General features: G+C 41.2%; 1 protein-coding gene across 10 annotated transcripts in view; it reads right to left on the reverse strand.

Moving 5' to 3' along the window:
• Window positions 1-12,069, reverse strand: part of AGAP1 (ArfGAP with GTPase domain, ankyrin repeat and PH domain 1) — a 694,641-nt gene that overhangs the window by 578,324 nt on the left and 104,248 nt on the right. The window lies entirely within an intron of this gene.

The raw sequence follows: 12,069 nt of genomic DNA on the forward strand, positions 1-12,069 counted from the left end.
CTGCTTGCTGTGCAGGGGTGGGGGGCGGCTAATGTCAGGGTGGCCCCCCCTCCCCTGCTCCTGCACCCCGCTTACCCCTTCTTCACCTGAGCAGGGTAGGGACACAGATGGAGAGAGACAGACAGCTTGGGGCAGCAGCTGCTGTCTCAACTTCCTGATTAACTTAAAAAGACAATGTACTTAAGAGTGGTGTCAGCATACTTAAAGGGCCAATGCACATCTCTCTCTCTCCCCCACACACAGGGGGTGTGTGTGTCTGCTATGCTGTCTCCCCTCCCTCCACTCATGCCCCCTTGTAGAGTGTGTGGCTACATTAACAACAAATGTGTTAACCCTTGAGGGCTCAGCCAAAAGCTAGTTCATCATTTAGCAGTAAGGCATTCCCTGGGAAATATCCCACCCTCTGACTTCAGCACCTGAACCAAGCTTCACAATCATCACTGTGTACAGTATTAAATTGTTTGTTTAAAAGGTATACAGTGTGTGTATATATATATATATATATATATATATATATATATATATATATATATATATATATATATATATATATACAGTGTATATATAATGTATAGTTTTTTGTCTGGTGAAAAAAATTTCCCTGGAACCCAACCCGCACAATTTACATTAATTCTTATGGGGAAATTGGATTCTCTTAACATCATTTCGCTTAAAGTCACATTTTTCAGGAACATAACTACAACATTAAGCAAGGAGTTACTGTACGATTAGAGGCTAAAACAGAGATTTTAGAAGAAGTTAAAAATTAGACAAATTAGATATCTTCAAGTCTCCAGGTTAGATATCTTCAAGGGCCTGATGAAACGCATCCTAGAATACTCAAGGAGCTCACTGAGGAGATATCTGAGCCATAAGTGATCATCTTCTTAAATTCATGGGAGATGGGAGAGATTCCAGAGGACTGGAAAAGGGCAAAAATAGTGCTAATTTATAAAAAGGAAAATAAAGACAACCTGGGCAATTATAGACCAGCCACTTTAACTTCAGTACCCAGAAAGATAATGGAGCAAATAATTAAGCAATCCATTTGCAAACACCTACAGGATAAGAAGTTGTTAAGTAACAGTCACCATGGATTTGTCAAGAACAAATTGTGTCAAACCAGCCGAAGAGCTCTCTTTGACAGGGTAACAAGCCTTGTGGATTTGGGGGTGGGGAGTGGTAGATGTGATATCTTGACTTTAGTAAGGCTTTTGATGGGGCTGCTATAATGTGGATGGATAACTGGTTGGAAGACCGTTTTCAAATACATAAAAGGTTAGTACAAGGAAGAGGGTGAAAAATTCTTCTCCTTAACGTCTGAGGATAGTACAAGAAGCAACGGGCTTTCATCACAGAAGGGAGGTTTAGATTGGACATTAGGAAAAACTTCCTGTCAGGGTAGTTAAACTCTGGAACAAATTGCCTAATGAGGTTGTGGACACTCTGCCATAGGAGGTTTTTAAAAGCAGGTGAGATAAACACCTATCAGGGATGGTTTTGATAATACTTAGTCCTGCCTTGAGTGCAGGGGACTGGACTAGAAGACCTCCCAAGATCCCTTCCAGTCCTACACTTCTATGAGGCTTCATTTATAGTGCAAATCAACAGGGCTTGAACCCTAGGTACTGGCTTGACTCAGGCTCAGCCCCTCCAATCCAGTGAGGTCCTGGGACCAAGCCCTGGGCTATGTGATGTGTGTGTATAGACAGAAGGGGGGTTAGACTTGAGCCTGATTTTGAACCCTGAGCTTACACTGCAATGTAGACATACTCCATAAGCCCTCCCACTGTATGTAACTAATACTGTTCAGATGGTCAGAAATTGTACATAAAAATTCTAATTATAGTCACCTAAGCAGCTGCTTGTAATAGAACTCAAAACCTATTCTGTTGCAAAGCAGAGTTTTTCAAGATTGCTTTCTTCAATATTTTATCAAAATCAAGGAAGTTTTGTTACAGAAAGCGGAAGACAAAAGCAGTTGAGCAGATGCTAACTTAAGCTTTAATAGCATTTTTGTTTCTCCAATAGCACCTCACAATGTCCTAAGTGCTTCTCAAACAGAAAACAGAGTGCTCCCTGAAAATCTAAGGAAGTCAAAAAAGATTGAGCTAAGGTCAGCATCAGTCACTGATCACTCAAGAAAGTGTGTAAATAACTGATTGGTAAAAGGTAAACAGTTTTTTATTCTACAAATTACGATGTTAATGCAGTAATTTGTAAAGAATATTGATATAAAAAGATCACAAATATTTAGTAAAACATCACAACTGTGTATTCTTACCTTTCATGCAATTTATTTTTCAGCTTTAGACCAATTTTAAAGCTTCTTTCCACTAGCATAAGCTTTACATTCTTACCTTAAAAGATCTAACTTTTGTTTATTCTTAAATTTCTTTTTAGACTGGTCTTCAAAAACCATAAGAGAGGAAGCAGTCTTGCACAGGGTCATGAACAGTAGTGCAGCAATATTAGTGCCTGATACTCACTATCCTGCTTAACATCTCTCTGAACAACCTGAAGCAGCACAGGGAAAATATTGTTCAGTTTATGCAGTATAGCTAGGGCCCTACCCAATTCAGAGTTCATTTTGGTTAATTTCACGGTCTTGGGATTTTAAAAACAATAAATTTCATGATTTCAGTTATTTAAATCTGAAATGTCATGGTGTTATTGTAGGGGACCTGACCCAAAAAGGAGTTGGGGGGTCGCAAGGTGATTATTTGTGTGCGTGGCGGGGGGGACGACTGCTACCCTTACTTCTGTGCTGCTGCTGGCAGCAGCACTGCCTTCAGAGCTGGGCAGCTGGAGAGTGGCAGCTGCTGGCCAGGAGCCCAGCTTTAAAGGCAGAGCCGCCGCCAGCAGCAGCAGCAGCACAGAACTAAGGGTGGCATGGTAGGGTATTGCCACCCTAACTTCTGCGCTGCTGGTGGTGGGGCGCTGCCTACAGACCTGGGTGCCCGCCCAACAGCCACTGCTTTCTGGCCACCCAGCTCTGAAGGCAGTACAGAAGTAAGGGAGGCAATATTGCAACCTCCTAAAATAACCTTGTGACCTCCCCTACAACTCCCAAAAGGGTCAGGACCCCCAGTTTGAGAAACACTGGTCTCTCCGTGAAATCTGTACAGTATATGGTAAAAGCACACAAAAGACCTGATTTCACAGCGGAAGATCAGATTTTACAGTTCGGGATGCATTTTTCATGGCCATGAATTTAGTAGGGCCATAAGTGTAGCCTTTCACTCTGAAAACCTAGGTCCTAGAAAAAGGCTGATAAAAAAACTAAACAACCTATTTTCTAATTTTTAATAGATTTCCTTCAAACTAGATTTGACTAGCCTCTCAGAAGCCAGACAGCTTTCAGTACCAATTTGTGGCCTACTCACTCATAAAAATTAAAATTTTAATATTGAGCAGTTCCTATTGTGACAGCTAAATTTGGGAAGTTTAAAAGCGAGTCAAAGGGCCATAAACTTGTTGACAGAGCAGCTCAGCACTGTGAAAGCAGTACACTGGGAGGGAGAAGGGAATTTACAAGACTGTCGCCTTCTCTTATTTTCTGTTGGCCCCCAACCAGTCTTACATAACATTATGAGAGATTAGGCAAGGAGTTCCCAGATGGGCACCACTGATGACTGATGCATGCTGTGACGTCTGAAAGCCTAACTGGCTTTTGGACAAGCAGGTTATGTCTACACTGCAAAATAAGCCCAGAGTTCAAATTCAGACTCAAGCCTAATCTCCCTTCCAACTACACACTAACTGCACCAACTCAAGGCTCAGATGCAGGGTCCTACGAAGCTATGGGGATGAAAGGTCTAAGACTGAGTCAGATCGGGACCCAGAGTCAAGCAGTATTGCTCTGCAGTGTAGATGCAGCCTCACCAGACTCGTACTCTGGGAGTCTGCCAAAAGTATGCCATAACCCCATGGGCTGACATTTCTCCTGTGGACAGTCAATTTTGGTGGACAGTCAAGTTTTCACACATCGCACCATGAACAAAGGGATAGGGTGGTCACATTTTGGGAGGGCGTTAATAAGTCTGGGATATGAGTGGTTGACTCAGGGCCAGATAATGGAGGCACAAGTTGGGATCCAGGGTTCAACAGTTCCTAAGCTGTGATTACATATGCGTGGAGACATTCACGCTCTAGGTTAACAAACCCAGGTTCTGCTAACTTGAGTTCTACTAACCCTGGGTTTACATTGAAGAATAGATATGACTAGGGATACTAGGTATGATCTAATACCTGTTAGAGATGGATGTCTTTGTACTAATATTTGAATAAATGTACCAATTACCATGAGCAAAGAGGAGTATGATCTAAGAGTGGAACAGCAGGGGTTAAAATGTAGTTTTCTGTCACAAGCAACTAAGCCAGTACTTGCACAGTTACAACAGACTATGCACATGTTTAAAACTAATGAAAGTCTTCTATACTTCTCCGCAGCCTTAGTTACGGCAAAATATTGCCACAAATATTTGTTTGAAAATACTTCTAGGACATTTGCATTACTAAACATGCTCAGAAAGCACATTGCTTTCATTGGTCCTAAAGATAACCTATGGGCATAAAGCAGACAATCTCTGCAGCATGTCCAGGCTTGGAACTTTCGTATGTGGCAGTGTTGTCCAAATTTATAACAAAGCACAAGTGTGGTTTCAAATTCTTGATGAATGGCATCTTGGGAAATAGAAAATTTACATTTAAACCAATGTTTTCTATTTTAGAGCACTGTTAGCATCACATGCAGTCCAATCTACAGTATGATTAAAAAATATGTCCCACGTATATTTTATAGAGTATCAAGTTATCATCTTATATCCTGGTTGGATAATACCTAGTATACAGCAATTTCACACTTTTGTTGGAAACATGCACAGAAAATCTACAGTTCAAACATGTAGCTATAAGACAGTCCCATCTTCCCTATGTATAATTAAGAGTTAACTTTAAAACAAATATAATGTTAAAGGTTAATCTGGAGATAGAGGGAAACAGATGTTAAGTCAAAAGGAAATTTTCTCAAGAGGAGATACCCAGGAAGTTTGTGTTTCCAGTCTCTTCCAGCCCACAAAATTTCCCACCACACTGCTCTCCAAGTGGGAAAATTTTGAATCCGATTACTCAAACTTACTACCATATATACATGATAAAAATTAAAACTTGAATGCACTTCAGACTAACACTGCCCTTTGCAACATACACCCAAGTGGTTCTTTTTATTATTTCTGGTGATAGGTGACAGAATATGGGCCAATATGCACAGTTTAACACAATGAATTATAAAACTTTTTTTTATTTAGAAGCTTCAAAATGGACAGTCTAGAGATTTTAAATTTTGTAGGGAACTGGATAGTTTGGTAAACAATCATAATGAGCAGATCATAAGAGTGGATCACATAATTACTAGATCATAAGAGTGGATCACATAATTCAGAAAAGTCAAAGATTGTCCACCGGTATCCAATTAAATTAAGCTCACCTTCTTACAGGAAAAGAAATGGCTGCTCAGAATGGGGATAGAGGGCTAACTTTCCTCTTAGCAAGTTGCGTGTCAGTGACATCTAAATTAATGGAACTACTGGATGTATTTTCTTAAGACCCATTTAGCATTCAAAGCAGCCCTCCTAGTGCCTTTCTTTAGGAAGGTGAAAGACTTGTATGATGGTTCTCGAGGTACCCAGAACTGTAAGTCACCTTGCTACTCCCCCTGCCTCCACTGTGAGGAAGGCTTGATCATGTTTAACTGGGGGGGGGTGCACTGACACCACCAGCAGCCCATTAGCCACCCAAGCTCTCTTCTCTGCGCTATGCCAACCCTTACCTTACCTTACCTTGCAGGTTAACAATAGGCGTCCCCCAGTCCCCACGTCCCTTTGAAACATTCCCTGGTAGTGCCCAGGCCCTTATCCACTGAACACTCAGGAATACCAGGTTTGCTGTCCAAGGGAACAGTGCACATACAAGCTTGTCTGAGTCAACTCAGGGTCAACTCCTTGCTTAATACCACAGCACGGAGATATATTTATAGTGTGAAAAACAATAAATTTAATATCAAAGATTAGAGATTCAATAGAGAGGGAGTAAGAGAAATGGAAACAAAAGATTACACATAAAACAAAGTCATAACATTTTCGAGAGACTAAAACTTACCTTAGCAGGCTAACCTCCAGTATAAAGAAGTTTATTCCACCACATAACGTCCTCTGCCGGGTTCTGTGAGCTCATTTTCATGAGCATAAATGCACTGCTCATTTACTTTCTAGATGCAGGAGACAGGGCGTCTTTTGTTCCCCAAATATAGTACAGCAAAACTTTCTCTACCTCTGCTTGCTGTGTGCTCTTCCTTGTTGACTTCATATGCAAGTGTGCCTCCACTGTGTTAGCATGTAAATAAACTTTGTAAGGTAACAGACAGGTGAATCAATATCTTGTGCAACCGGAAACGTGTTTCCCCACTTGTCCTGTGTCACAGAATCTAAGAACATATTTCCAGTATACATAAGTCCTTACATAGTATCTGTACATACATTTCACAAAAATATTTCACAGTCTGCCCCTGGCTTTCATTTAAGACCTTACATGACGTTCTTTGGTGAACCAGAATGTATAAAATCAGGATATTCTTGTAACTCCCTGGCCAGGTGGTATGAAGCGTTCTTGGATCAATTTGCAACACCCTTTATTGCTTGCAGCCATGAAGATTAGGAGCAGTTCTTCCTAACATGCTGAACCAGACAAACGCAGACACAAATTCAACTCAAGTCCAGCACAGGAAATAGATTTTATTTTATCAGGATTTCTTCCACTCAAAAATTTTGTGGAAATAAAACAAGTATTTTCTTTCACATGCTATTTACCAACAGAACTCAGTTTCTATTTCTGATTGAACATGAAGCATGGTATGGCAAATACAGGAGGGAATACGGTAAATCCATATTAAAATACAGATCAAATTAGGTCATGACACAGGCCATTAACTATTAAGAAAAAGCAACAAAGATTATAAATCATCATCAACACTTATTTTTCCTGGGGCTAACTAGAAGCTGCTGTGGATCAAAGTAATTCAATTGCTTGGTTAATATTCAACTATATCTGCACAAGATCACTGTTTACTCAGGTGATTATAGGTTACATAGCATAAATTATATTTGAAGGTGAAATCAACTTGTAATGAAGTATATTCATTTGTTTGCCACCACAAGTGTCAAGAGGATAAAGCTCTCAGCACAGAGATCATTTCAAGTTCTCTCCCTATCTACTTCAGATCCCCCTACCTCAGTGTTACCCAAACTTGGGAAGCCACTTGTTCAGGGAAAGCCCCTGGCGGGCCAGGCCACTTTGTTTACCTGCCGCATCCACAGGTAGAGCCAATCACGGCTCCCACTGGCCGCAGTTCATTGCTGCAGGCCAACGGGGGCTGCGGGAAACAGCGCGGGCTGAGGGACATACCAGCTGCCGCTTCCCGCAGCCCCCATTCGCCAGCAGCGGTGAACCGCGGCCAGTGGGAGCCACGATCGTCCGAACCTGCAGACGCAGGCAGGTAAACAAACCGGCCCCACCCACTGGGGGCTTTCCCTGAACAAACTGCATCCCAAGTTTGGGAAACAATGCCCTACATCACATATTGCCAGCACCCACACTACAACATGATGTGCGCTGTGGTATCATGTGACATCACAGTCTGTTCAAGCCCTGCTGTTTCACAAAGCTAGTTTGAGATGGAACACACAAGCAGTTTATTACTTTATGTGCTTCTGCAAGCTGGCAAAGTAGTTTAGCTGGTCAAAGATCATGTTAAAAAATTTCAAAGTCACTTCCTATTCTGAACAAGTTACCACTCACCCAGGTCCCTCACTCCAAGCAGGCCAATGCTGTGATTCAGCAAGGCACCATGGAAGCTATACCACAACCTGGCACATGTTGGAGTGTTGCTTGAGTAGGCTATGTACCACTCCAAGGGGTTTAAAAAAAGGGGATCTCCCAGTAAATCACAAGGCAAGTATCTGCTTATTATTTGGGATTTTAAGTATTCAGAACTATACTTAGTTGACTTGGAAATCTATTTGTAGGGTAACTGAAAGAGTAGCTAAAAAGTCAATTACTAAAGTTGGGAGATGTGATTTTCATCTATTAGAAATGCTACAGAACTGAAACAAGAGTTTAATATATAGAAAATATATTGCATCTTGCCACAGTACTGAACTTTATTCTACTACCTTTTCAGTGTACATACTGAGTTCTCAGACTAATCACACAAATAAAAACTTCAGGAAAGAAAAGCAGCATTTTTCATATACTTTTAGATTCATAGATACTAAAGTCAGAAAGGACCATTCTGATCATCTAGTCCGACCTCCTGCACAGCGCAGGCCACAGAATCTCACCCACCCACTCCTACGAAAAACCTCACCTATGTCTGAGCTATTGAAGTCCTCAAATCATGGTTTAAAGACTTCCAGGAGCAGAGAAGCCTCCCTCAAGTCAACCATGCCCCATGCTACAGAGGAAGGCGAAAAACCTCCAGGGCCTCTCCAATCTGCCCTGGAGGAAAATTCCTTCCCGACCCCAAATATGGCAATCAGCTAAACCCTGAGCATATGGGCAAGATTCACCAGCCAGATACCCAGGAAAGAATTTTCTGTAGTAACTCAGATCCCATCCATCTAATATCTCATTTCAGGGGATTAGGCCTATTTACCCTGAATATTTAAAGATCAGTTAATTACCAAAATCCCATTATCCCATCATACCATCTCCTCCATAAACTTATCGAGTAGAATCTTAAAACCAGATAGATCTTTTGCCCCCACTGCTTCCCTTGGAAGGCTATTCCAAAACTTCACTCCTCTGATGGTTAGAAACCTTCATCTAATTTCAAGTCTAAACTTCCTGGTGGCCAGTTTATATCCATTTGTTCTTGTGTCCACATTGGTGCTGAGCTGAAATAATTCCTCTCCCTCTCCAGTATTTATCCCTCTGATATATTTATACAGAGCAGTCACATCTCCCCTCAACCTTCTTTTAGTTAGGCTAAACAAGCTAAGCTCCTTAAGTCTCCTTTCATAAGACAAGTTTTCCATTCCTCGGATCATCCGAGTAGCCCTTCTCTGTACCTGCTCCAGTTTGAATTCATCCTTTTTAAACATGGGAGACCAGAACTGCACACAGTAGTCTAGGTGAGGTCTCACCAGTGCCTTGTATAATGGTATTAAAACCTCCTTATCCCTACTGGAAATGCCTCTCCTGATGCATCCCAAAACCGTATTAGCTTTTTTCACAGCCATATCACATTGGCAGCTCATAGTCATCCTATCATCAACCAATACTCCAAGGTCCTTCTCCTCTTCCGTTACTTCTAATTGATGCGTCCCCAGCTTATAACTAAAATTCTTGTTATTAATCCCTAAATGCATAACCTTACACTTCTCACTATTAAATTTCATCCTATTACTATTACTCCAGTTTACAAGATCATCCAGATCCTCCTGTATAATATCCCGATCCTTCTCCGAATTGGCAATACCTCCCAGCTTTGTATCATCTGCAAACTTTATTAGCACACTCCCACTTTTTGTGCCAAGGTCAGTAATAAAAAGATTGAATAAGATTGGTCCCAAAACTGATCCCTGAGGAACTCCACTGGTAACCCCCCTCCAACCTGACAGTTCACCTTTCAGTAGGACCCGTTATAGTCTCCCCTTTAACCAATTCCTTATCCACCTTTTGATGTTCATATTGATCCCCATCTTCTCCAATTTAACTAATAATTCCCCATGTGGCACGGTATCAAATGCCTTACTGAAATCTAGGTAAATTAGATCCACTGCATTTCCTTTATCTAAAAAAATCTTACTTTTTCAAAAAAGGAGATTAGGTTGGTTTGGCACAATCTACCTTTTGTAAAACCATGTTGTATTTTGTCCCATTTACCATTGACTTCAATGTCCTTAACTAATTTCTCCTTCAAAATTTTTTCCAGGACCTTGCATACTACAGATGTAACTGGTCTGTAGTTACCCGGATCACGTTTTTTTCCTTTCTTAAAAATAGGAACTATATTAGCAATACTCCAATCATTCAGTACTACTCCTGAGTTTACAGATTCATTAAAAATTCTTGCTAATGGGCTTGCAATTTCAGGTGCCAATTCCTTTAATATTCTTGGATGAAGATTATCTGGGCCCCCCGATTTAGTCCCATTAAGCTGTTTCAGTTTCGCTTCTACCTCAGATATGGTAATATCTACCTCCATATCCTCCTTCCCATTTGTCATGCTACCATTATCCCCAAGATCCTCTTTAGCCTTATTAAAGACTGAGGCAAAGTATTTGTTTAGATATTGGGCCATGCCTAGATTATCTTTAACCTCCACTCCATCCTCAGTGTTTAGCGGCCCCACTTCTTCTTTCTTAGTTTTCCTCTTATTTATATGGCTATAGAACCTTTTACTATTGGTTTTAATTCCCTTTGCAAGGTCCAACTCTACTCGACTTTTAGCCTGTCTCACTTTATCCCTACATGTTCTGACCTCAATACGGTAGCATTCCTTGCTGATATCTCCCATTTTCCACTCCCTGTATGCTTTCTGTTTCTTAATCACCTCTCTAAGATGCTTGCTCATCCAGCTTGGTCTACAACTCCTTCCTATGAATTTTTTCCCCTTTCTTGGGATACAGGCTTCCGATAGCTTCTGCAGCTTTGATTTAAAGTAATCCCAGGCCTCTACCTTTAGATCCACAAGTTCTTCAGTTCAATCCACTTCCCTAACTAATTTCCTTAATTTTTGAAAGTCAGCCCTTTTGAAATCAAAAAAACTCTAGTTGCAGATTTATTTTTGTTAATCCTTCCATTTAGTTTGAACTGAATTAGCTCATGATCACTTGAGCCAAGATTGTCCCCCACAACCATTTCTTCTGTGAGGTCCTCGCTACTCACCAAAATTAAATCTAAAATGGCATCCCCTCTAGTCAGTTCAGCAACTACTTGATGAAGGAATCCATCAGCTATCACATCTAGGAAAATCTGAGCCCTATTATTATTACTAGCACTGGTCCTCCAGTCTATATCTGGGAAGTTAAAGTCTCCCATGATCACGCAGTTTCCATTAGTATTTACTTTATTAAAAACATTAAAAAGGGCTCTATCCATATCCAAATTAGATCCCCGAGGTCTATAGCACACCCCAAGCACTATCGTAGGAGAGGCTTTACTAGTTATCTTCCCCAATGTAATTTTTGCCCAGACGGACTCTGTCTCATTCATTGCATCGCTTCTTATTTCTTTACATTCTACCTCATGATTGATATACAATGCTACTCCACCACCTTTACCTTTGTTTCCGTCTTTCCTCAACAGCACATACCCTTCAATACCTGTAGTCCAGTCATGACTACTATTCCACCATGTTTCTGTTATCCCTATAATATCTGGTTTCACTTCCTGCACCAGTAGCTCTAGTTCCTCCATTTTGTTACCTAGGCTCCTCGCATTGGTGTACAAACATCTTAATTTTTGCTGTTTGGCCTCGCTCACATTTTGTACCCTATTAGGTACAGTCATTCTACAGCCAGTATAACCTATTAGACTAGTATCCACACCGCCCTCGCTCCTTATATACATTCTCCACCCCACGGCTGTATCCTTTCTTACTTCGTCTTCTTCCCTCTCAATGCTAAAATCTGGCATGGAAATTACCTGCACATCTCCCAACCATCTCCCCCAAATTCCTAGTTTAAAGCTCTCTTTATCAGTTGTGCCAGCCTCCATCCTAGAAGTCTATTTCCTTCCCTACTCAGATCAAGTCCATCCCGAGAGAACTGTCCTCTGTCCGTGAATGCCTCCCAGTGGCCATACATCCCAAAGCCCTCCCTATAGCACCACTGCCTAAGTCATCTGTTGACAGTCATAATCTTGTCACACCTTTGTTGCCCTTCTCTAGGAACAGGCAGGATCCCACTAAAGTTCACCTGAGCCTCAATTTCCTTAAGCGTCTTCCCCAGCCTAGCATAGTCTCCCTTAATACTTTCCAGCGAGAATCTAGCCGTATCATTTGTTCCC

This window comes from Dermochelys coriacea, chromosome 11 (assembly GCF_009764565.3).
Source record: "Dermochelys coriacea isolate rDerCor1 chromosome 11, rDerCor1.pri.v4, whole genome shotgun sequence".
In the NCBI taxonomy this organism is placed as follows: Eukaryota; Metazoa; Chordata; order Testudines; family Dermochelyidae; genus Dermochelys; species Dermochelys coriacea.